The 25868-nt window shown below is 45.3% G+C and overlaps 1 protein-coding gene across 11 annotated transcripts in view; it reads right to left on the minus strand.

Annotated features, from left to right (window-relative positions):
* LOC119969045 (zinc finger and BTB domain-containing protein 20-like) overlaps positions 1-25868 on the minus strand; it is a 430652-nt gene that overhangs the window by 44991 nt on the left and 359793 nt on the right. For 7 of the 11 annotated variants that reach the window (XR_005461285.1, XM_038802209.1, XM_038802210.1 and 4 more), the window contains one exon: positions 17072-17242. The gene's annotated coding sequence lies outside the window, so the exon portion shown is untranslated. Of the gene's footprint in view, positions 1-12121; positions 12310-17067; positions 17243-25868 lie in introns of those variants that run through there. The other 4 variants (XM_038802214.1, XM_038802208.1, XR_005461286.1 and 1 more) reach the window with 3 other exon arrangements.

Genomic DNA, 25868 nt, shown 5'->3' on the forward strand with positions numbered 1-25868 from the left:
GCTGCATAGAATAAGAGCTTATGGTGTAAGGGGCAACATATTAGCATGGATAGATGTTGGTTAGCTAACAGGAAACAGAGAGTAGGGATAAATGGGTCATTAACAGGTTAGCCAGATGTAACTAGTGGCGTGCCACCGGTTTATTGCTGCATCCTCAAATGCTTATAATCTACATAAATTACTTGGATAACAGGACCAAATGGTGGTTGCTAAATTTGCTGATGACACAAAGATAGGTCGGAGAATAAGTTATGAAAAGGATATAAGGGACACAATCCAACGACCACACTGCGCCTGAAAAGCAGCTCGCCACGACGCAGCTTGGCCGATAAAAGCCGGGAGACCCCACTCCTGGTGTATACCTGGTTCTCAACGCTTCGCGAGATCCAATTCGATTTTGCGAGACATTGTGATGTAAATCCCACCTATTGTAGTCGGGATCACTTTTAGGCAAATCTGCACATTAGAGCAAGACAGCTAATCTCGCTGTAATCTGCAGATTCCCAAAGTACCCGACGCTATGTGTGGCATTGGCCACACTGAGGCGCCTCATACAATGCAAGTCACGTTGCGCTGGGAAATACGCGGCTGCATGCGCTCGCTATGGGATTTTGTTCTCATTTAGTTCAATCGAGTCCATGGAGTCTGAAATAGCTTAAGTGAGTGGGCAAACATTTGGCAGATAGAACATAATGTGGGAAAATGTGAAAAAGAGGCTTGTTTAGCACAGGGCTAAATCGCTGGCTTTGAAAGCAACCAAGGCAGGCCAGCAGCACGGTTCAATTCCTGTACCAGCCTCCCCGAACAGGTGCTGGAATGTGCGACTAGGGGCTTTTCACAGTAACTTCATTTGAAGCCTACTTGTGACAATAAAAGATTTTTCATTTCATTTCACTTGTCTACTTTGGCAGAAAGCATAGAAAAGTAGTATAGAACTGAACATTGAACTGTACAGCACAGTACAGGCCCTTCGGCCCACGATGTTGTGCCGAACTAGTCTGAAACTAAGATCAAATCAACCTACTCCCAATCATTCTAGTGCACTCCATATGCCTATCCAATAACCGTTTGAAAGTTCTGGAAGTGTCCGACTCCATGATCATAGCGGGGAGCGCGTTCCATGCCCCAACCACTCTCTGAGTAAAGAACCTACTTCTGACATCCCGCCTATATCTTCCACCATGAACCTTATAGTTATGCCCCCTTGTAACAGCTACATCCACCCGAGGAAAAAGTCGAAACAGAGAGTGATTGCAGAGCTGTTTGGCACAGAGTGATCTGGGTGCCTTGGTACATGAATCTCAAAATGTTTGTGCAAGTGAGGAGGAAGGCAAATAGAATGCAACGGGACTGGATTATAGAAGTAGGGAGGTTTTGCTACAGTTATACATAGAATTGGTGAGACCATACAAGGAACACTGTGTACAGTTTTGATCCCCTTATTTACGAAAGGATATAACTGCAGTGGAAGCAGTACAGAACAGGTTCACTCGACTGATTCCTGGAATGAAGGGGTTGTTCTATGAGGAAAGGTTGGACAGGTTTAGCTTGTATCCATTGGAGTTTAGAAGAATCAGAGGTGAGCTTGTTGAATCATATAAGATCCTCAGGGGACTTGACAAGGTGGATGCTGAAAGGAAATTTTCCCTTATGGAAAAGACTCAAACTGGGGGACACAATTTAAATATAACAAATCTCCCATTTAAGACAAAGGTGAGGAAAACTTTTTTCTCTCAGAGGGTCATTAGTCTGTGGAGTTCTCTTTCCCAGAGAGCAGTGGAGGCAGGGTCACTGAATGTTTCAAAGGCTGAGTTAGATCATTCTTGGCTGACAAGGGGATCAAAGGGTGTACACAGGAAAGTAGAAGTTACAATCAGATCAGCCATGGTCTTATCAAATGGCAGCACAGGCTCGAAGGGTCAACTAGGGTGGCACAGTGGTTAGCACTGCTGCCTCACAGCTCCAGGGACGCAGATTCAATTCCAGTCTCGGGTGACTGCCTGTGTGGAGTTTGCACTTCTCTCCGTGTCTGCATGGGTTTCCTCCGGGTGCTCTAGTTTCCTCCCACAGTCCAAAGATGTGCAGGTTAGGTTGATTGGGCATGCTAACGTGCCCCATAAGTGTCCAAAAGATTAGGTGGGGTTACTGGCTGATGGGGATAGGGTGGAGGTGTGGGTTTTAGTACGATGCTCTTCCTAAGGGCCAGTGCAGACTCGATGTGCTGAATGACCTCCTTCTGCACTGTAAATTCCATGATCGTATGTTCAAAATCCCTTCTGGTTGGTTGGTGATGCACTTGCCTGATCCCATTCTCATCTGTCCAGGTGTCACACAGAATTACTGCAATGGTTTGTATTCCTACTACTGCGCCATTATCTCTCGCGGGCCCGATTATCTTTCCTCACCACCCTCCTATTTATCATCTACATCACAATATTTGGTGATATCATCCAATCGTACAGAGACAACACCCAGCTCTACCTTGCCACCACCTCTCCTGGCCCCTCTTTTTAAACTGTCAGACGTCTTGACATTGGGTGCGACTCTCTTGCCACGTTGTGCTCAAACAACGGGGCCAAATGGGTGAGAAACTCCCCAGGGTACAAAAAAGTGACTAAGTGTCACTGAATAGCGGTGGGGAACTCGCCGGCAGAGTAGACGGGAAATTCCCTGAAAAACCCGCCACAAAATTAGAAATTTTGGGGGAGAATCGCGCCCATTATATTTCTTTGCACTCTGCTATAAAATCATTTCCCAAAATACCAACTTCATCCCTGTCTCCTGGCAACTGTCTGAGGCTGACTGAGACTGTTTGCAATCTTGGCATCAGTATTTTCCCCTGATATGAACTCCTGGTCACAAATCTGTCATTGCTGAGACCCTCTGTTTGCATCGTCTGACCTCCGCCTCAGTTCAGCCACTATGAAACCCTCATCCATGACTTTGTAAGCTCCAGCTTTGACCATTCAAATGCACTCCTGGTTGGCCTCCCATATTCATTAGCCTCTGTATTCCATGTTTTAAATCATATGAAGTACCATTCCCCAAGACTTGTGTGTTCTCATAGCTTTCAGTTAAGCAATGCCTAGATATTAAAATAATCTGCCAATCCCTCTATTTCCCCTGCCTCTGTAATCTTTAACACTGAGATATCTGTGCTTCTCCAATTCTGGCCTCTTGAGCAGCTCCAATTTTAATCGTGGCACTGGTGACTGTGCCTTTGGCTGTCCAGGCTCTCAGCTCTGAAATTGCCTCTCTAAACCTCTTTACTTTTCTTTCCCACTAAGAAATTCCTTAAAGCCCACTGTTTGGTCATTTACCCTAATAGCTCCTGATGGCTTGGTGTTAATAATGTTCCTGTGTAATGCCTTGGGACCCTGAAGAACACTGAAAAAATGCCTTGCATCATAATAATAACAATCCACAGCCTGACATATTAATCTTACAGATGATCATAGAAGTTTACAGCATGGAAACAGGCCCTTCGGCCCAGCTTGTCCATGCCGCCCAGACACGACCATCACCATCCCTGGTATGTCCTGTCCCACTGGCAGGATAGACCCATCAAAGGGTTGGGAAGGATTTAGCCTAGGGGTCTTAAACATGGACTCCAGACCCCATGAAGCCTCATGGCACCAGGTCAAAAATGGTGTAGGATTTTGACAATTCTACTAATTTTAGGGTTTATTGTGGATCTGGAAATGGGCAAGTATAATAAACCAAACGAGACCCACAGGGATGACTCACTTATCTGCCCGTACGGTTCCTGGAATATGAGCTTCCCTGCTGATGGGCAGAAGCCTAGCAGCTGGGGCTCAGGAACAAGCGGCGGGATTCTCCGCCCCACCCGTCCACATTTCTGCCTCAACCAGCCGGTGGCATTCTCCGTTACACCGGCCAGTCAATGCATTTTCCCATTGTGGGGCAGCCCCACTCCGCCGGGAAACCCCAGGGCTGCCGGCAAAACAGAGCATCCCGCCGACGGAGAATCCCGCCCTGGACAGCCAAAGGCACAATCACCAGTGGCTTAAAAGGTACTTAAAAGCCGGCTAGGGCCGGGACTGGCAGGATCGGGTGTGCCTACTGGAACATTTGTGCTGTTTGCCGCATTGTGGCCTTTATTTTTGGTTGCCCCAATAAACCTTCGTTGTTGAACCTTCGGGGTTAATACCGCCGATGAGGAAAATCTAGAGTTGTAATTCTGGACGTCCGGACTGCATTCAAATTCCTCAGCACAAGAGCAAGGTCAGAGCAAGTTTAACACTGTCGCTTTTTGGAAGACTTGAGGCTTTCGATGCAGACAAAGAAGATTGAGCCCAGTATGCTGAATAGATGTGGTATTTATTTCAGGCCATTGCAATTCCAAGAGACGACTGCCAAATGTAATACTCCTGGCTGCCTGCAGAGCCCCAACTTTCACTGTGATCAAAAGCCTTATCTACACGATGGCCCCAGATTCAAAGAACTTTAATGAGCTGGTAGCAGTTGTGGAAGACCATCACCACCCCAAACCATTGGTACATGTTCAACATGGTTGGGCAAACCCCAGGGGAGCTGGTCACGGAATTCCTGACGTGGCTAAGCATTGCGACTGTGGGACATCCCTTCCAGAGATGTTGTGGGACCATCCTGTGTGTGGCATGAACAACATAGTGACCCAACGTAATTGTTGGCAGAACCCTCTTTGGACTAAAAAAATGGCTATAGAATTATCCGTTGTGGGGAAGGGAAGCCAGGGACACCAGGGCTCTGTGGATATGGAGGTAAATAGCATTGGGCTATGGTAACTTACCCCCAAACACAGAGCCTATGGGACCCAGTCGCTGCCCGAGCAACTTCTGGACAGACCCATTGGCCAAGTGCCACAGCAGCCCAGTGAGTCATCTCCCTTGAACTCCTGGAGGTCGACTCACAACGATGCTGCACCTGTGGTCGCAGTTGCAGGAACCGTGGGGCCCAGTGAGCGCGTTGTCCTGGTTGGGGGACACGCCTACCCAGAGCCAGGGCTTTACACTTAGCATAACCCGAAGAGGATGATTGCATGCAACCAAATTGCATGACGGCACCAAAAGTAACCCCCATTAAGATCACCATCCAGTCGAGATAGAAATAGACACAAGGGCTGTTGTCTTGGTCATTGGACAACAAATGTACCAGAAAGTACGTACAGGGATCCAACACCTGGACCAAAGGGACACGAAGGCACAATTGGCAACACATATCAGAGAGCCATTGTCCATCATTGGAACAATGACCATTCTGGTTGCCTATAGGCAGCAATCAGTTCACCTGCTACTGATAGTGGTTCAGGGCCATGAACCCAGTCTGTTGGGCCACGACTGGTTGCAGAGGCTCTGCCTCAACTGGCAGCAGATCTTTAAAATATGTATAGGTGGGTTTTACGAAGTCCTGGAATAATACCCGGAAGTTTTCCAAGATGGATTGGGGAAACTAAAGGGAGCCATAGCTGAAGCTTTCTGGATCAAGAAGCCCAACCAAAGTATTTTAGGGCCGCCCAGTTCCACATGCCCTGCTGTCGAAAGTGGATGGCTAGCTCAGCTGACTGGAAAATAACAGTGAACAAGGCCTCCCGGTTGGACAGGTGTCCAATGTCACGCATTGAGGACATTTATGCGAGGTTGGCTGGGGGTCATTCTTTCTTCAAATTGGACATGAGCTACATGGAGAATAGAACAGTACAGCACAGTACAGGCCCTTCAGCCCGTGATGTTGTGCCGACCATTTATCCTAATCCAAGATCAACCTAACCTACACCCCTTCAATTTACTGTCCATGTGCCTGTTTAAGAGTCGCTTAAATGTCTCTAATGACTCTTCTCCACCACCTCTGCTGGCAGCGCATCCCACACACCCACCACTCTCTGTGTAAAGAACCTACCTCTGACATCTCCCTTCAAATTATGTTCCCTCATGACAGCCATTTCCACCCTGGGGAAAGGTCTCTGGCTATCCACTCTATCTATGCCTCTCATCACCTTGTACACCTCTATCAAGTCACCTCTGTGCCTTCTTCGCTCCAGTGAGAAAAGCCCTAGCTCCCTCAACCTTTCTTCATAAGACATGCCCTCCAGTCCAAGCAGTATCCTGGTAAATCTCCTCTGCGCCCTCTCCAAAGCATCCACATCCTTCCTATAATGAGGCGATCAGAACTGGACACAATATTCCAAGTATGGTCTACCTAGGGTTTTATAAAGCTGCAGCAAAACCTTGCGGCTCTTGAATCAATCCCCGTTAATGAAAGCCAACACACCATACTCCTTCATACAACCCTATCAACCTGGGTGGCAACTTTTGAGGGATCTATGTAGGTGGACCCCAAAATCTCTCTGTTCCTCCACACTTCCAAGAATCCTGCCTTTAACCCTGTATTCAGCATTCAAATTCAACCTCCCAAAATGAATCAGTTCACATTTATCAAGGTTGAACTCCATCTGCCACTTCTCAGTCCAGCTCTGCATCCTGTCAATGTCCTGTTGTAACCTGCAACAACCCTCAACACTATCTACAGCTCCCCCAACCTTCGTGTCATCGGCAAACTTACTAACCCACTCTTCGACTTCCTCATCCAAGTCATTTATAAAAACCACAAAGAGCAGAGGTCCCAGATCAGATCCTTGCGAGACACCACTGGTCACCGACCTCCAGGCGAAATACTTTCCATCCACTACCACTCGCTGTCTTCTTTCAGCCAGCCAATTCGGTATCCAGACAGCCAAATTTCCCTGTATCCCATGCCCCGTAACTTTCTGAATGAGACTACCATGGGGAATCTATCAAATGCCTTATTGAAATCCATGTACACCACATCCACTGCCCGACTTCATCAATGTGTCTCGTCACATCCTCAAAGAATTCAGTGAGGCTTGTGAGCCATGACCTGCCCTCACAAAGCCATGCTGACTATCTTTAATCAAACCATGTTTTTCTAAATCATCAGAATTCCTATCTCTCAGAACCCTTTCCAATATTTTGCTCACCACAGGCGTAAGACTGATGGGTCTGCAATTCCCAGGGATTTCCCTATTCCCTTTCTTGAACAAGGGAACAAAATTCGCTTCCCTACAATCATCCGGTAATAATCCAATGGAGAGTGAGGATGCAAAGATCATCTCCAACGGCGCAGCAATCTCCTCCCTCGCTTCCCGTAGTAAACCTGGGTATATCCCATTAGACCCAGGGGATTTATCTATCCTGATGCTTTTCAAAATTTGCAGCACATCCTCCTTCTTAATATCAACCTTTTCGAGTCTATTAGCCTGGTTCACATTGGTCTTATGAGCAACAAGGTCTCTCTCTCTCTCTCTCTCTCTCTCTCGATGAATACTGAAGCAAAATATTCATTTAGGACCTTCCCCATCTCCTCAGACTCAGCACAAGTTCCATCCATCATCCCTGATCGGTCCTACTCTCACTCTGATCATCCTCTTATTTCTCACAAAACTCTAGAATGCCTTGGGATTTCCCTAATCCTTCCCGCCTTCTAGCTCTCCTCAGTCCATTTTTGAATTCCTTCCTGGCTACCTTGTAACCCTCGACAGCTGAGTCAGATCCTCGCTTCCTCAACCTTACGTCAGCTTCCTTCTTCCTCTTGACGAGAAGCTCACCTTACCATTCTTTCCTCGTCTCAGTGGGACAAAAATATCCAGCACTCGCATCAAGTGCTCCTTAAACAACCCCCACATTATTGTTGTGCATTTCCCCAAGAACAATTGTTCCCACTTTATGCTCCTCAGCTCCTGTCTAATAGCAGTATAATTTCCCCTCCGCTCCCGATGGCTAGCCTGGCCGTCCCTGACAGGTGAAATGTGGTTGGAACCATGCTGTCGGAAACCCGGCCCGTTTTCTCTGGTGAATCGCGGGAGCGGCATCGTGCCGGTTTGGTGTGGAGGATCGAAGAATTAATAATAATAATCGCTTGCTATCACAAGTAAGCTTCAATGAAGTTACTGTGAAAAGCCCCTAGTCAGCACATTCCGGCGCCTGTTCGGGGAGGCCGGTAAGGGAATTGAACCCGCACTGCTGGCCTTGTTCTGCATTACAAGCCAACTGTTTAGCCCATGTACTAAATCAGCCGTATTCCGCCAGGATCTCCAGAAAAGGCACATGAAGTGGGTCAGAGGGTTCAAGGTGGGGCAATTTTGGGGACGGTGCCGAGTGGACAAGACTGGACCAGTCTCTTAATTCGTCAAAACCAAAGAACGTACGGAACACAAACACGTGGACCATCTCAAAGGCAGGGAGCTCGTACCAGATTGCCCATGGAAAGACCGGCGACAGGACCACCCCCCCCCCAGACAATTGACGTGGAAGCGACACTCTCCGATATGTTACACACCCTCTGACCCAGCCCCACAACCGTTTCAAACACAGTTGCAGGCAAAGCAGCGAAGGAGACCGTCTCCACCTCCAACAACAGAGCGACCTACAGACTTCGGGAGGGAGGGGCGGGGGGAGGGGGTGGGGGTGAGGAGGGGGGGGGGATGATGTAATAACCCTCATAAGACCCATGGAGATAACCCAATCGATCTCTCAATGTGCTTCATGGAATGCGAGCTTGCCTGCTGAGGGCCGGAGGTCTAGCAGCTAGGGCCTTGGGAACCATGCACTTAAAAGCCGTCCAGGATTGGGACCGGCATGATCGGTAGACTTGGCTGGACTTATGTTCTGTATGCCGTGTAGCGGCCTTTACATTTGTTTACTGGAACAAATCTTAATTGTTTCACCTCCTCAGAGCTCCTGAAGATACTGTAGCAAGCACAAAGGGTGGTAAGGGGACAGAATGCAGTCTGATGGGGACAAGAGTGGCTCAGTAGAATCAGTGTAGACAGAGCTGACCGAGTCCTAAAGGATGTATATTCTAGACTGCATCTGTAGTCGCTGGTCAGGGAATCAACTAGCGAGAAAAACACTCATTCTCACCAACCTGTTTGCCGCAGAGGTAAGGGGAGAATGACTGCTCTTGATATGAAGACAGCATGTGACCGAGTGTGGCATCATGGAGCCGAGCAAAATTAGAGTCAAAGGGGATCAAGGGAAAAATGCTTCACTGGTTGGAGTCATACAAAGCACAGGGGAAGATGGTTGTGGTGGTTGGAGGTCAATCACTCCAGTTTCAGGACATCGCTGCAGGAGTTCCTCAGGCTAGTGTTCTAGGCCTGACCATCTTCAGCTGGTTCAATGGCCTTGTTTCCGTCATAAGGTCAGTCTCGCGGATGTTCATTGACGATTGCACAATGTTCAGCATCATTTGCGACTCCTCGGATACTGCCAAAGTCCATGTCCAAATGCATCAAGACCTGGACAATATTTAGACTTGGGCTGACAAGCTGCAAGTAACATTCGTGCCAACCAAGTGCCAGAATATGACCATCTCCTACAAGAGAACATCTAACCATTGCCCCTTGACATTTAATGAAACCCCCTGGGTGTTACCACTGACCAAAAACTGAACTGGACTCCCATATAAATTCTGTGGATACAAGAGCAGGACAGTGGCTCGGAATGCTGTGGCGGATAACTCATCTCCTGACTCCGCAAAGCTTATCCACCATCTACAAGGCACAAGTCAGGAGCGTAAATGGCATACCCTCCGATTGTCTTGATGAGTATTGTTACAACAACACTCAAGAAGCTTGACACCATCCAGGACAAAGCAGCCCACTTGAATGGCACCTCATGCACTAACCTTCACTCCCTCCACCATCGATGCACAGTGGCATCCAGAAGATGCACTACAGGAACTCAACAAGGCTCCTTAGACAGTACATTTCAAACCCATGACCTCTATCATCTAGCAGGACAAGGGTGGCAGATGCATGGGACCACCACCACCTAAAGTTGCCCTTCAAGTCATTCATGAGTCTGACTTGGAAATATATCATCGTTCCTTCACTGTTGTTGGATCAAAATCCTGGCACTGCTCCCTAACAACACTGTGGGTGTACCTACACCATACTGAATGATCTGTTGAGCTGCTTGCAGAAAAATACTTTTCACTGTACCTCGGTACACGTGACAATAAACAAATCCAATCCAATCCATATTGACTGCAGCCATTTAAGAAGGCAGCTCTCCACTACCTTCTCAAGAGCAATTGGGAATGCGCAATAAGTGCTGGTCTAGCCAGAGACATGATATCACATGAACCAATAAACAAAAAACCACCCACGTCTTTACAAATAAATAGACATTTGCGAGGTAGAAGTGTTTTTTTGATACATAATAATATGTCCTGGAGCTAAGACCTCACTCTATAAGATGGTCTTTACGGCCCTGACTGCCTGCCAAGATCATCCACTCCCAATGGGCTTTTTAAAAAAAAACTCATTTTATTCAAACATGTATCAAAGTAGGTTTCAGCATATAAACACCCTGGAAACATTCTTTCCAACAATCAGCTATACAGCTTGTACAGATTTTTCTCCTTTTTCACCCCTCCCTCCCCATCACTCAACCCCCCCCCCCACCCCCTGTGACGAACAGCTCCTCAAACACGGTCACAAACATCCCCCACCTTTTCTCAAACACCCTTGCTGAGCCCCTCAACTCATACTTTATCTTCTCTAACCACAGGAAGTCGTTCAGGTCACCCAACGATGCTGCTACCCCCGGTGGCGATGCCAACTGCCACTCCAGCAAAATTTGTCACTGTGCAATCAGAGAGGCGAAGGCCAAGACATCTCCTTCCTCCTCTCCATGAGCTCTGGCTTCTCTGAAACCCCAAATATCGTCACCAAAGGGTCCGGGTCCACTCCCTCCTTCAATATTCTGACTAAGACCGCGAACAGTCCCACCCAGAACCTTCTCAATTTTTCACAACCCCAAAACATGTGCGCATGATTCGCTGGCCCCCGCCCACACCTCTCACACTCATTTGCTACCCCCTCAAAGAACCCACTCATTCTCGCCCGAGTCATATGCACCCTGTGCACCACCTTAAACTGTATCAGGCTCATCCTTGCACACGAGAACGTCCCATTTACCCTTCGCAGTGCCTCACTCCATATTCCCCAATTGACCTCCATTCCCAACTCCGCTTCCCATTTCTCCTTGATCTTCACCACCCGCTCGCCTCCCTGCTCCCCCAGCCACTTATATATATCCCCAATTCTTCCCTCCCCTTCCACATCCGGAAGCAGCAGTCGCTCCAGCAGGGTGTATCCAGGAAATCTAGAGAACCCCTTCCAGACCTTTCGGGCAAAGTCCCTAACCTGTAGATACCTGAACTCACTACCCCTCGGCAGCTCTACCCACTCCCTTAGCTCCTCCAGACTGGCGAACCCTTCCTCCAAATACAAATCCCTCACCTTGACCAGCCCCACTTCTCTCCACCTCCTGTATACACTACCCCCCCCCCCCCCCCCCCCCCCCCGGCTCGAACCCATGATTCTCGCACAGCGGCGTTAGCACCGACATCCCTTCCACCCTAAAATGCCTCCTCAGCTGATTCCATATCTTCACCGTGGACTGCACCACTGGGCTCCCTGAATACCTACTCGGAGCCATTGGCAATGCTGCCGTCACCATAGCCCTCAAACTAGACCCCTTACAAGATTCCTCCTCCATCCTAACCCACTCTACCCCTTCTCCTTCCAACCACCGCTGCACCTTGTCCACATTCGCCGCCCAATAATAATAAATCAAGTTTGGCAACGCCAACCCCCCTGCTGCCTCTGTAGCAGGGTCCTCCCCACCCTCCCCGCCCATACAAAGTCAGAGATGATTGTGTCCACTGTGGTGATTGTAGATCTGACTAGATGCAATACAACTGAGCAAGCACTAGAGGGAGCACGGGAGAGCTATATATACACAGGGACAGGAAGTGACGACACACTTCACGGAAGGCAGAACTCGTAGCAGGACACAGACACACAAGCAGGCAGCATTTGAGGTAGCCGTAAGTTAAGCTCTGAAGAGAGAACGAATTCACAATAAAGCATCTTCTCCACCTTTGAGACTACGAGCTTTATTAAGACACGAGGAACAACACATGGTACCAGGTTTGGCTTCAGACGCTTACTACAGGACAACTCAGCTGCAGATACAGAAAGAACAAAATGGCATGGAAATCTCCTACTGGACATTGGAAAGTCCAATGCTTATTCGAGGATGTGGCTTGGAACCCCACCTCAGCTGGACACGACCGGCAATGTAAGAAATGTCTGGAAAATGTTTAAACAAATGTTCGATTTATATATCATAGCTAATGATGTAGCAGCAGCCTCAGACGAAATTAAAAGAACACATCCACTTTCCGAAAAAAGGTCTTTCGTATAAAGATCGAGACAACCTGAAAGATAAACAAGAACCTCAGCAGAATATTCATTTTCACCACTTGGACCCACCCCACCAACGTTAAGTGCAGTGTATCCCACCTCTTATCCTCCCTGGCCTCCTCCACAAGCTTCGTTAAGTTCCACTTTTGGAGCCCCGTCCATTCCCTTGCTACATGAATCCCCAAGTACCTAAACCTATCCCTCGCTACTGTAAATAGCTCATTCACCGGGAATACCTCACTTTTCCCTTCATTCAGCTTGTATCCTGAGAACCCGCCAAACCTCCCGAACAGGCCCATAATCCTTCCCATACTCTCCAACGGATCCGAAACATACAGCAAGTGGCCATTGGCATAGAGTGACACCCGATGTTCCCTCTGTCCCATCATTATCCCCTGCCACTCTGCTGACCCCCTGAGAGCCATCGCCAACGGCTCTATGGCCAGCGCAAACAACAGCGGCGACACCGGGCACCCCTGCCTCGTACCCCTATGTAAGTCAAAGCTTTGTGAGTTCATATCATTCATCCTCACCCTCGCTCTTGGCGCCACATACAGCAACCGCACCCATGCCACAAATCTCGGCCCAAACCCAAACCTTCCAAAAACTTTGCACAAGTACCGCCACTCCACCCGCTCAAATGCTTTCTCCGTGTCCATGGACACCACCACTTCCGGTGCCAGAGCTCTCGACAGATTCATCACCACATTCAACAGCCGTCTGCTATTACTCGCGAGCTGCCTGCCCTTCAAGAAGCCTATTTGATCTTCTGCAACCACCCCGGGACAGAATCCTCCATCCTCCCCGCCAACAACTTAGCCAATACTTTCACATCCGTGTTCAATAGTGATATGGGTCTATACGACCCCATTCCACCGGACCCTTCCCTTTTTTGGGGGATTAGTTTGATTACTGCCTGCTTCATCGTCTCCGGCAACTCCCCCTTCTCCAGTGCTTCATTAAACGCCCCCAACAGATGTGGTGCCAGGCCGCCGCAAATACCTAATAAAATTCTGCCGGGTACCCATCCGGCCCAGGGGCCTTCCCCGTCTTCATACCCCTGATACTATCCAGCACCTCAGCCCCAGGGGCTCCTCCAACACCTACCTCTTTGTTTCCTCCACCTGGGGAAATTCCAACTCGTCCAGAAACCACCCCATGTCCCCCTCCTCTCCTCCTGGGTCTGCCTCATAAAGTCCCTGGTAATACTCTCGAAATGCCTCATTTATCTTCCCTGGCTCTGACACCACATCCCCCAGCCCCAGTCCGGATCTTCAGTATTTCCCTGGACGCAGCCTGCCTCCGCAGCTGGTGCGCCAGCATGCGGCTTGCCTTCTCCCCATACTTGTATTGCACCCCTCTTGCCCTACACAGTTGCCCTACCGCCCTCACCGTTATCAGCCTGTCAAATTGCCCCTGCAACTTTTTCCTCCTCGCCAATCCCTCCATGATGGGCATCCTCGAATATTCCCTGTCCACCTCCACTATCTCGCTCACTAGATGGTCATGTTCCGCCCTCCTTTCCTTATTTGCACGAACTGTAAATGAGAATTTCTCCCCGGACCACTGCCTTCAGTGCTTCCCAAAAAATGCCCGCCGACTCCTCCCCATTCTGATTGAACTCCACATAATCCCTAATCGCCAACCGCACCTTATCACAAAAACCTCCATCCGCCAACAACCCCGAATCAAACATCGACCCCGGTCTCTGCTCTTGTCCAGTACTGAACCGAATATCCAGCCAGTGGGGTGCATGGTCCGAGATAACTATCCCCGCATACTCTGCCCCCTCCACCCCAACCAAAATCTCCCAACTCACTACAAAGTAATCAATCCTCGAATACACCTTATAGATGTGTGAAAAGAAGGAATACTCCCTTCCCCCTGGGTTCTGAAAGTGCCATGGATCCACCATTCCCATCCTCTCCATAAACCCCCAGCTCCCTTGCCATTCGTACCCTACCCATCGACCTGGGGCTCGGTCTATCCACCCTCGGCTCCAGATCACAGTTAAAATCTCCTCCCATGATCGACAATTATGTGGCCAAATCTGGGATTGCTGCCAGCAACCCCCTCATAAAACCCACATCATCCCAATTTGGGGCATACATATTTACCAACACTACCGGTGCCCCTTCCAATACCCCACTCACAATCACATATCTCCCACCTGGGTCCCTCACCTCCTTCGCACTCACAAATCCCATTTTTTTTGCTCATTAAAATCGTCACACCCCTCGATTTCAAATCGAACCCCGAGTGAAAAACCTGCCCGACCCATCCCTTCCTTAACCTAACCTGGCTCTTCACCCACGGAGGTGTGTCTCCTGTAAAAAGACAACCCCTGCTTTCAAGTTCCTAAGGTGCGCGAACATCGCGACCTTTTAACTGGCCCATTCAGTCCCCAGACGTTCCATGTTTTTTTTTTAAATTTTAGAGTACCCAATTAATTTTTTCCAATTAAGGGGCAATTTAGCGTGGCCAATCCACCTACCCTGCACATCTTTGGGTTGTGGGGGCGAAACCCACGCAAACACGGGGAGAATGTGCAAACTCCACACAGACAGTGACCCAGAGCCGGGATCGAACCTGGGACCTCGGCGCTGTGAGGCAGCAGGGCTAACCCACTGCGCCACCGTGCTGCCCCAGACGTTCCATGTTACCAACCTTACCGGAAGCTTGCGCCTCCAATCCCCTCTACCGTCCATCGTCTTCCCCACTTAACTCCTGCCCCTTTAATTCCAATCTGTACCTAGCCCATCCTAGATTGCCCCTTTCTTCACCCTTGACCATGTCATCTCTCTCCCAATGGGCTTTTGGCACAGCCATCGAATCTCCAATGGTGAGATCCATCACTGAGGTGCTGGAAAATTCCACCCTATATTTGTTTAAGAATTATATAATATCATGGCTAATTCATAAATGTTTTAAAAAACTGGACAAAGGCTTTAAAATGAATGAAGCCATTGCTGGCTATTTCTCAAACAAAAGGAACATCAGAACAACCGTCACCTTGTTATCTCTGAAGATTCACTCATGATCCTAAGTGACGGTAGGGACAAAATCTATGTGCAAAGACCATGTATATTTCTACAAGGTCTGGCCAATGGAGGCATACAGTCTGCGAGGACAAAGGATCCCAAAACCTCTTTTGAATTTATTAATGGTTGAATCATTAACCATCTCAAGAATCCAGACAAAGGAGTATGTAGCCTTTGTCTAAACCAAAGTGGCGAAATGGGAGTCATATCAAATGATCCTCCACCCTAGCTGAGAGAACCCGGTTACCCTATATTGTGGAGCTGCAAAGCAGACTACCACCTCCCATTTAGCAAGTAACAGCTCAGAACCAGGGCTCGGACCAGGTGAATGACAGGCCCTCATCTACACTGTTTCCACTGGAATTTCTGCACCAGTATCCGCAGGACCAATTCATCTCTACATGCCCACCTCATCATGGAAGTAATCCCAACTGGAAAAGTGAATTATCTGTGAATTTCAATTATCTAGCATCAGTTTTTAACCTGCCAACTCTGTGAAAAAATACCAGTGAACTTTTAATTCTGCATTCTGGACTCACGTGAAACAATAATTGTTTTTTTCTCTGTGGTATTTGTCCTATACCTCTTTCTTTTCTTTTTCCCTATTTTATTGAATGAATGTACCAGGGGATACCCCCTCCATGTTTTCAGTATACTAACCCCCTAATTTCTCCGTCTTGAGTTTGCGGTGGAATTGTTCGTAGAAATTGGATTACACCAAAACTGAGGGGCTGGGGAAAATGTGCTACCACATATTAAGGGGGGGAAATCAAAATCAAAACACCTTTCTGTTTACAGATGAGTGGTGAGAGGAGAAATCGGGGTTGTTTAAATTAATCTCTCTCCTGCCCTGAACAAATACTGTATTCCTAATTTAAACAAGTCCACTTTGAATGTGTTTAAAACAAACATGTGACACTTGATTTCTAGAGAGGCAGAATTGAAAATCAGGAAAGTTACGTTAAATTCATATCGAACTATGGTTCGATCACACTTTGGATTATTGTGTATAGCCCTGTTCTTCATATTTTTAAAAAGGACACAGACCACTGGAGCAGGTGCAAATGAAGGTTCACAAGAACGATGCAGGAAGTGATACTAATATAGTTATCAGGAAAGATTGAAAACAGGCTGGGGGAAATTTCTCTCGAAGAGAAAGCTGAAAGATGACTTAACAGAAGTCTTGAAGATTATAAACGGTTTGGCGGGGTAAATATAGACAATATGTTTCCACCTATGGGGGAAGAACAGTAATTAAAGGCCATAAATACAAGATTGGCACAAATATATCGAATAGGGCATTCAGGAGAAACATCTTTACCTACCGACGGGTTAGAATACAGAACTTGCTACCACAGGTAATAGCTGAGGAAACTAGCATGGATGCACTAAGAGGAAACTACGTGAACACATGAAGCAGATGGAAATAAAAGTTTGTATTCGTGGGGTTATCGGGAGAACGACAGGAGGCGGCAAAGGAAGCATAAATATTGGCATGGACTTGTTGGGGCCGAATAATCTGTTTCTGTGCTGTAAAAGTGTTTCTGAAATAATTATTTGGTTAATCACTTGACTTGATTAATGCAAGCCTGAATGATGCCTTATGAGCCACAATGTAAGAAGCAACTTGTACTTTCGGCTCTGAGATCCATTTCCCGTTCTTAAATGCAACTAGATGTCTCCGTTTAAAAGTAAATAAATCATTAAAAAAAGCACAATTATTGAATATACCTACAATCAGAAGAAAAGGTGGGTAAAGCAGCCACCCCTCTGAGCTTTCACGTGGAGGACTACAGTCTTCTGTTGGGGAAGACTAGTCCTGGAGCATTATCTGTTTGAGCAATTCTCATTCTTCAAGGCCTGCAGTTACTCCAGTCCTTCATTACTCAGTTGATCTTTATTTTTGCTGAAAGAAAGAATAAATAGAAACTAAGCACAAAGCTCAGACTTCTCAATCAGCAATTCACATCTTCTGAAACACCAGCAATGACAGCAAATGCAAAAGGGCAACAAATAATGTGCATTTGTGTTGCTGTGCACAAACTATTCATTACTGCTCCACACTATGTAGAATTATTTGCATCACTGCCTCCTAACCAATTTCATTAACTTTAATTTTCTGTAAGTGACATCAGCAGGCAACACATTTCCCATTAAGGCATCAGGCTAATTCTAAAATATGCCTCACTACAGAGCAACATTGGGTGAAAATCCAAATCATCCATCCTATTTTTTTAGTGGAAGGTTATAAATTTGCACTGGCTAATGTTTATAGTCTTCAGATTTGGGTCTGAAAATCAAACAAGAATTCCCATTCATAAATACTGTATCTAAGCTTACTTACTCAAGAGTGCTGTTTGATCAAGGGACCAGAGGGCTGCTGCACCCAGAGAGTCTTACCCCAATATTCATCAGGACTACGGGAGAAAAAGACAATAAGGCTAAAGCAAAATAAAAATAAAATGTTGAGGGATTTCCATAATGCTGCAGTGGTTCACATGAATGCATGGGTCATTGAGCCATATGCACTGCAGATGTAGAAGCTTTAACCCCAGAGTTTATGCTGTATGAACTGATCCAAGCCAAAGTGGATATGGCACAACTTAAACTTCAATTTCCCTGGGTTGGGGAGAAGGAATAAATGGTCTAGTTCCCCACATGCAAGTATTATCCAGCAACTGTTTAAATTGCATTTGTGGGTGACTGCCGTCACATTTAAGCAATCTCTAAATCTGTGCTCAAGCTTGAGACGCTGTTTTAGAACATAGAACAGTACAGCACAGAACAGGCCCTTCGGCCCTCGATGTTGTGCCGAGCAATGATCACCCTACTTAAACCCGTATACCCGTAACCCAACAATCCCCCCCATTAACCTTACACTACGGGCAATTTAGCATGGCCAATCCACCTAACCCGCACATCTTGGACTGTGGGAGGAAACCGGAGCACCCGGAGGAAACCCACTCACACACGGGGAGGACGTGCAGACTCCATACAGACAGTGACCCAGCCGGGAATCGAACCTGGGACCCTGGAGCTGTGAAGCATTGATGCTAACCACCATGCTACCGTGAGGCCCCTAATGGGATGGGAATAAAAAAGACAGATTATTGATCACTAGACTTTCTGAAAACCATATATAGTACCAAGATGAAATTCATTAAGGAAGAAGGGTAATAAATTATATCCTATCTCACATTGCCTTTCTATGTCCTTTATACAATGTTTCCAGAGGTACAATCTTCAGTATTTTTAATCAAAAAAGGTATGGGTATAAAAACAGAATGGGCATTTCACGATAAACTTGGAAATAAGTCTGACATCATAATTTTTTACCTTACTCTACATCTCATGGAATCTTAAAACTGGATTAAATGGGAACATTTAGATTTTCTTTTACATAATAGGTTAATTGAATACAAAAAGGTTTGGCATTTACCTCACCAAGACACCAGCACATCCAAGATCTGAACTCTGTTGAACATCTGCAATTTTCTTACTCTCGGTGACACATCCTGAAATGTCAGTAACAATAGATGCCCCACAATCTACCCTTTGATGACTTATTTACTATGCCAATTGCCACCCTTGGTCTCAAGCTAGTGTAGTCAGGCATTGTTACTTTCTTGATGGTTGATTAGCTTGATGGGAAAGATGGGCATTGTCTTAATAGCAAAACATGTCTAACTATTTCCAAATTAAATTCCAAGAGGATTAGTAATTAATCATCTACACTATTATGTAAACTATTGCTTTGAGGAGACCAGGATATCGGTCTACATGCCGTGATCTTCTGGACAGTCAACTAGGATTCATTTTGCCAATTTGTATTTGGGTGCTTCTAACACCTTCGAACTAGACAAGGAGAGTGCACCTCAAATATCCATTTTGAGGCTTTCGTAGCACTGACAAATAGCCTTGCAGACAAATATAACTATGTCTTACGTTGTTGAACTATGTTAACACGCTAAACTATCAAGTTTTTCCACCTGTTTTGCATGCTAAAATGGCCGGAATTACAGGTCAAGTAAATAAAAATCTGTCAATACGATTTTATTATCCACTAGATGGCACTGTACTGAACTTGATCCAAAGTTCATTATGCACTAGATGGCGTTGCAAGTCATTCAATGAGTTTCCCCCTTTATGAATAAATTTCAATGCTCAAGTCGAGCTCCTTTCAACTCAAAACCAAAATGGCAGCTGTGCCATTATTATTTGCTTGTATAACAGATGTGAATTTTGAAGTAATTCAATGCATATGAAGTACTATGAAATATTTGATAGACATGTTGAGACTCAAAATAATAGAGGTCTTTTTTCTTTCTTACTCAATCTGTGATGCCATGGTAGCAACAATGATTAACATGTAAAAATATAGCGTGCTTGGAATTTGCCACAGTTATACTTAATTACACAAAGTGTGTCCATGAGTTGGAAGGTTGGGAAAACTGCAGGTAGATTTAGAATTTAAGAGGACAGGTAGCTGCAGTGGATGATATGCCAGGTCTGGAACTGAGGTTGGAGGTGGCAGGGAGATTGGTATAGGGGAAAGAGTAGAAAAATGATGGATGGAGAATGGCGTACACATAGACTATGCAGTGGGGTCATTTTTCCTCAACTGAGCATTCACCTCTAGATTGGTAAAAGTCCCTCTTCGTGCAATTTTGCCCAAACTCTCTCTCCTCTCTTCAGGTTTACCTTAACTTCACCTTCCACCTCAGCAGCCACTGCCATTTCCAATTTCTTAGATACATCTTTTACTTCTCTCAGTACTGCCTGCTTTTGTCACACCATTAAACTTTTATCATCTCCTGTTCTCCACCTTATTACACACGGTTCATTTCTTTACTTCCCATCCTTTTCCCTTCCATATAAGCTGCTCATCTGTAAACTTCATTGGATTGAAATGTTAACCCAACCTTCCTCTCCCTGCAGGTGTTCTCCAACCAGCTTGATTCCACCATTTTCTGCTGTATTCTCAAGATTTTTCATTTGAATGTGTAATTCATTAATTTAGAAATTATAATTGAATATTATACAATTTTATAATGGACCTGGTTAACTTAAATAGTGGATAGAACTTAGAGGAATTCTCATGGTAGCTTAGTTTGTTTTTGCAATGCCATTGAATTCTCACAGAAATGTTACAATGACTGATTAGAACTGTTTCTAGCACAATGTGATTGTGTCACTCGTAAAATTGTTATTGATAAGGAATGATATTTGCAATATAGTGACACTGAACGAATCAGAAAACGTCTACAGGAAACATCAGATATATTGGATATAAGACAATTCCAAACCTTGCCTTTTAACATTTTAAAAACCAAATCATTTTAAAATATATATTTTAATTTTTCCAATTAAGGGGCAATTTGTAGCATGGCAAATCCACCTACCCTGCACACCTTTGGGTTGTTGGGGTGAGACCCACACAGCCATGGGAATGTGCAAGTGTGGAGTGGAGTGACCTGGGGCTTGAATCGAACCTGGATCCTCGGCACCGTGAGGCAGCAGTGCTAACCACTGCACCACTGTACAGCCCCCTGAATTTTAAAATATTTTCCATTAGAGTTATTCTATTCAATCACAAACCTGACACCATCCAGGAGAAAGCAGCCTTCTTCACTCGCAACCTATCCACCACTGGCAGCAGTGTGTACCACCCATGAGGTGCGCTGTAGCAATTCCCCAAGGTTCCTTCAACAGCATCTTGCACGACAAGCAGTAACATGGGAATAACACTACCTGCAAGCTCCCTCCAAGTCACAAACTATCCTTACTCAGGAGGCTAACAACATTCTTTCACTGTTTCTGGGTCAAGCTCCGGAAATGCCCTCCCATAACAGCACTGTGGGTGTACCTGCACAACATGGACTGTAGCGGTTAAAGGAAATGATTCACTAACACCTTCTGAAGAACAATTAGTGATGGGCAATAAATGCTGACATTGCTGGCAAAATCCCATGAACAAATTAAAAAAACACAATGGCCTCCTTTTCGGTCTCATCCTTCCTTTGGTCATCCTTTTACTATTTATTTGTTTATAAAATACTTTTGGATTCTTTTTTATTTTGATGCTAATCTAGTCTTTGCTTTTCCTTGCTCCCCTTTCTCCTTGTTTAAAATCTCCTCTGTACTTTCCATATTCAGTTTGGTTCCCTGTTGTATTATGAACATAACAATTATCGTTAATCGCCTTTTTTGTCTCATTTTAATCTCTATTGTTGGAAGTATCTAGGGAGCTCTAACAATAAATGCCATTTTGTTCTCCCTCATAGGAATGTACCAAATCTGTATCCAAACCACCTCCTCTTTGAAGGCCTTTCAATTATTGTTTTGCCTACCAATATTTGATTCCAACTCACTTGGGACAGATCACTTTTCAACTCATGGAAACGATCCCTCCTCCAGTTAACTATTTTTATGTTCAGTTGTACCTTGTCCTTGTTCATAACTATTTTAATATGGATGATATTACAATCAACTGTCCCCTGGTGAACTCCCACTGAAACATGCTCCATTTCATTCCCAAGAACGAGATGTAACACTGCTCCTTCCTTGTTTGGCTAGAAATCAAGAATGTTTTCGTATGCATGCTTTAGGAATTACCCAAATTCTGATGCAAGGCCATGGCCTAAAACATTAACTCTGTTTCTCTCCCTACAGATGCTGCCAGATTTCCTGTTTTTATTTCAGGAATTCCTCACCCTTTTTGTCTTTTACATGCATACTCTCCTTGTCTATATTAGTAAATTGAAGTTCTCCATTATCACTCTGCTGCAGTTTCTGAAGCCTTTTGAAGTTTACCTTCAAATTTGTTTTGTGATCTAATGCACACTCACTACTGTCATATTTTAACCAAACAGACCTTCTGTACATTATACCTCTCCAGTACGATAAGTTTCTTTGGTCAATTTGCTTCCTTTTTTTTTCTTACTCACCAACCTAATTTACTACACTCGGCGTATTTACAGATAATCACTCCAAATTCATTCCAGACTACCTCTGGTTTTCTCCTATTCTTGACATGAGTGCTGCTGTACCTACCTCTCCCACACCTCTGTGCACCTTGTTTCTCCTGTCTAATTCATCTTGGTGCCCACCCCGCCAACCAGTTAAACCCGTCCCCACAGGAGTACCTGCATGTGAAGAAATTGGTCCCAGCTCTGCTGACGTGCAAGCGGTTCACCTTAAACAGGTTCTGCCATGGAACTGGTTCTTATGCCCCAGGAATCTTAAGCCCCCCCCCCCCCCCCCCCCCCCCCCCACCCCGCACAATTTCTCAACATTTGAGATAACAGTGACCAAAATAATTCAAGTTCAGTACATTAATAAAGCCCGGTGATAAGAACTTTGAGTTCCTAAGTTCATAAGATATAGGAACAGAATTAAGCCATTTGGCCTATTGAGTCTGCTCCACCATTGTATCATTGCTGATCTGTTCCTCATCTGTGGCCTACAGACCAAGAGCTGGATTGCAAAATCAGCCAGAGCATCTCCTGCCTAGAACACATGACCCAGGAGCAGGAGTAGGCAATTTAGCCTCCCGAGCCTAAACATCTTCCATGTGATCATGGCTGATCTCATCCTGGCCTCAACTCCACTGTCCTGCCCGTTCTCCGTAACCCTTCAACCCATTACCAATTAAAGATCTGTCTAACTCCTCCTTAAATGTACTCACTGTCTCTGCGTCCACCGCACTTTGGGGTAGCGAATTCCACAGATTCACAACCGTTTGGGAGTAGTTTCTCCTCAAATCTGGTTTACATTCACAACCTCTTATTCTAAGATTACGACCTCTCGTTTTAGAATGCCCCACAAGAGGAAGCATCTACTCCATGTCTACTTTATCCATACCTTTTAACATCTTGAATACCTCAATTTGATCTCCCCTCATTCTTCTAAACTCGAGAGACTACAGGCCTAAACTGTTCAATCTCTCCTTATGTGACAAACCCCATATCTCTGGACCTCCAATGAACTAGTGGACCTCCAATTAACTTCCTCCAATACCACTCCATCTTTTCTCAAATAAGGCGACCAAAATTGTGCACAATACTCAAGGTGCAGTTTTACAAATGACTTGTATAGTTGCAACAACACTTCCTTATCTTTATACTCAATTCCTTTTGGTATAAATTACAACATTCCATTTGCTTTCATTATTATTATCTGCTGCATCTACATGTTCGTTTTCTGTGACTCATGTACGAGGACACCCGGATCCCTCTGAATCGGAGCACCCCGAAGTCTCTCCCCATTTAGATAATAAGTTGCCTTTCCTTTTTTTCAACCAAATGCATGGCCTCACACTTATCCACATTAAACTCCATCTGCCACATTTTGTCCCACTCTCCTAACCTATCTATATCCATCTGTAAGGTTCCTATTTCCTCATTGTAACTTACTGTCCCGCTTATTTTTGTGTCATCTGTGAATTTGGCTGTGGAACCTTCTATCCCTGGATCCAAGTTGTTAATATAGATTGTAAATAGCTGGGGCTCCAAGGACCGAACCCTGTGGCACCCCACTAGTTACATCTTGCCATCCAGAAAAAGACCCATTTATCCTGACTTTCTGTCTCCTGTCCATCAGCCAGTCTTCTATCCAAGCTAATAAATTAGCCCTAATCCCATGTGATCTCACCTTGTGAATTAACCTTCTGTGTGGCATCTTATCAAATTCCTTCCGGAAGTCCAGATATACTACATCTACAGGATCCCCATTATCCACTTTGCTTGTTTCATCTTCGAAGAACTCAAGCAAATTAGTCAAATATGATTTGCCCTTCATAAAACAATACTTTGCCTTTGACTCTGATGGATAGCGCTTTGGCTTTCCAAATGTCCTAATATTACATCCTTGATGATTGATTCTAACAATTTTCCAACAACAGATGTTAAACTAACTGGTCTGTAATTTCCCACATGCTGCCTCCCTCCCTTTTTGAATAAGGGTATTACGTTTGCATTTTTCCAATCCACTGGAATCTTTCCCGTGTCCAAAGAATTTTGGATATTATAACCAATGGATCCACTATCTGTGCTGCCACTTCCTTTAACACCTTAGGGTGTAGGCCATTAGGATCTGGGGACTTGTCTGCCCTCAGTTCCAAGAGTATCTTGAGTACTGTTTTACTATTGATGCTGATTTTTCCAAGTTCCACCCTTTCAATTAACTCTGAATTGCCCGTTCCTATAGGAATGGTACTAGTGTCCTACACCGAGAAAACTGAGGCCAAGTATTGACTTAGCATCTTTGCCATTTTTGCGTTCCACACTATTACCTCACCGGTTTCATCTTCCAAGGTGCCAACATTCACCTTAGCGATTCTCTTCCCTTTTATGTACCTAGAGAAGCTTTCGCTATCCTTTTGATATTCTGTGCAATTTTGTTTCCATAATTTACCTTGGCTCTTTTTATTACCTTTTTAGAATCCCTTTGTTTATGTTTGAAAGTTTCCCAATCTCCCAGCCTGCCACTGGCCTTTGCAATATGATATAACTTAGTTTCTGTCTTTGTAATGTCCTTGACTTCCTCGTTTAGCCATCGATGTTTTTTTACTCCTCTTCCTATTTTCTTCCTCACTAGGTTATATTTTAGCTGTGAGGAATTGAGTATCACCTTAAACAACTGCCACTACTCATCTGCTGTCCTATCTTTTAGTCTTTGTGCCCAGTTTATATGGGCCAAAGCTGTCCTCAAGCCTATGTAATTTCCTTTGTTTAATTCCAGAACACTAGTGTGGGACTCCGCTTTCTCGCCCCCAAACTGAATCTTGAATTCTACCATACTGTGGTCACTAATCCCCAGTGGATCCTTAACTATGAGGTAATTAATTAAACCCTCCTCATTACAGAATAGCAAATCGAGAGTAGCCTCCTTCCTGATTGGTTCCCCACCATACTGTTCCAGGAAACAATCTCCAATGCATTCAATGAACGCTGCCTCCGGCTACCCTTGCCAATTTGATTCCTTCATTCTATGTGCATATTAAAATCACCCATTATTATTGCCGTATCTTGCTTGCAGTAACCCTCCCCCAGTAGTTCCTGATTTGTACACTGCCTTACTGTATAATTACTTTTTGGGGACCTATAGATTACTCCTACCAAGGACGTCTTCCCTTTGTTATTTCTTATTTCTACCCAGACTGATTCAACATCTTGATCTCCAATGATTATGTTATTTCTCATTACAGCACTGATCCCTTTCTTCACCAGCAGGGCTGCGCCACCTCCTTTGCCTTTCACCCTTTATTTCTGAAATACTGTGTCCCCTTGGATCTTCAATTCCCAGACCTAGTCTCCCTGTAGCCACGTTTTAGTAATCCCCACCAAGTCACAACCTTTTTGTTTCTATTTGCACAGTTAGCTCATTAAGTTTGTTATGAATGCTTCTTACATTTAGATACAAAGCCTTTCAATTTGTTTTAATGTTATATTTCCCTACTCTTCTATAATTCCTTGGTGAATAAAGACATTCACCTGATCTCTCCCTCACTTTTATTTTCTGGTAACATCCAC

The sequence above is a fragment of the Scyliorhinus canicula genome, chromosome 7 (genome assembly GCF_902713615.1).
Source record: "Scyliorhinus canicula chromosome 7, sScyCan1.1, whole genome shotgun sequence".
In the NCBI taxonomy this organism is placed as follows: domain Eukaryota; kingdom Metazoa; phylum Chordata; class Chondrichthyes; order Carcharhiniformes; family Scyliorhinidae; genus Scyliorhinus; species Scyliorhinus canicula.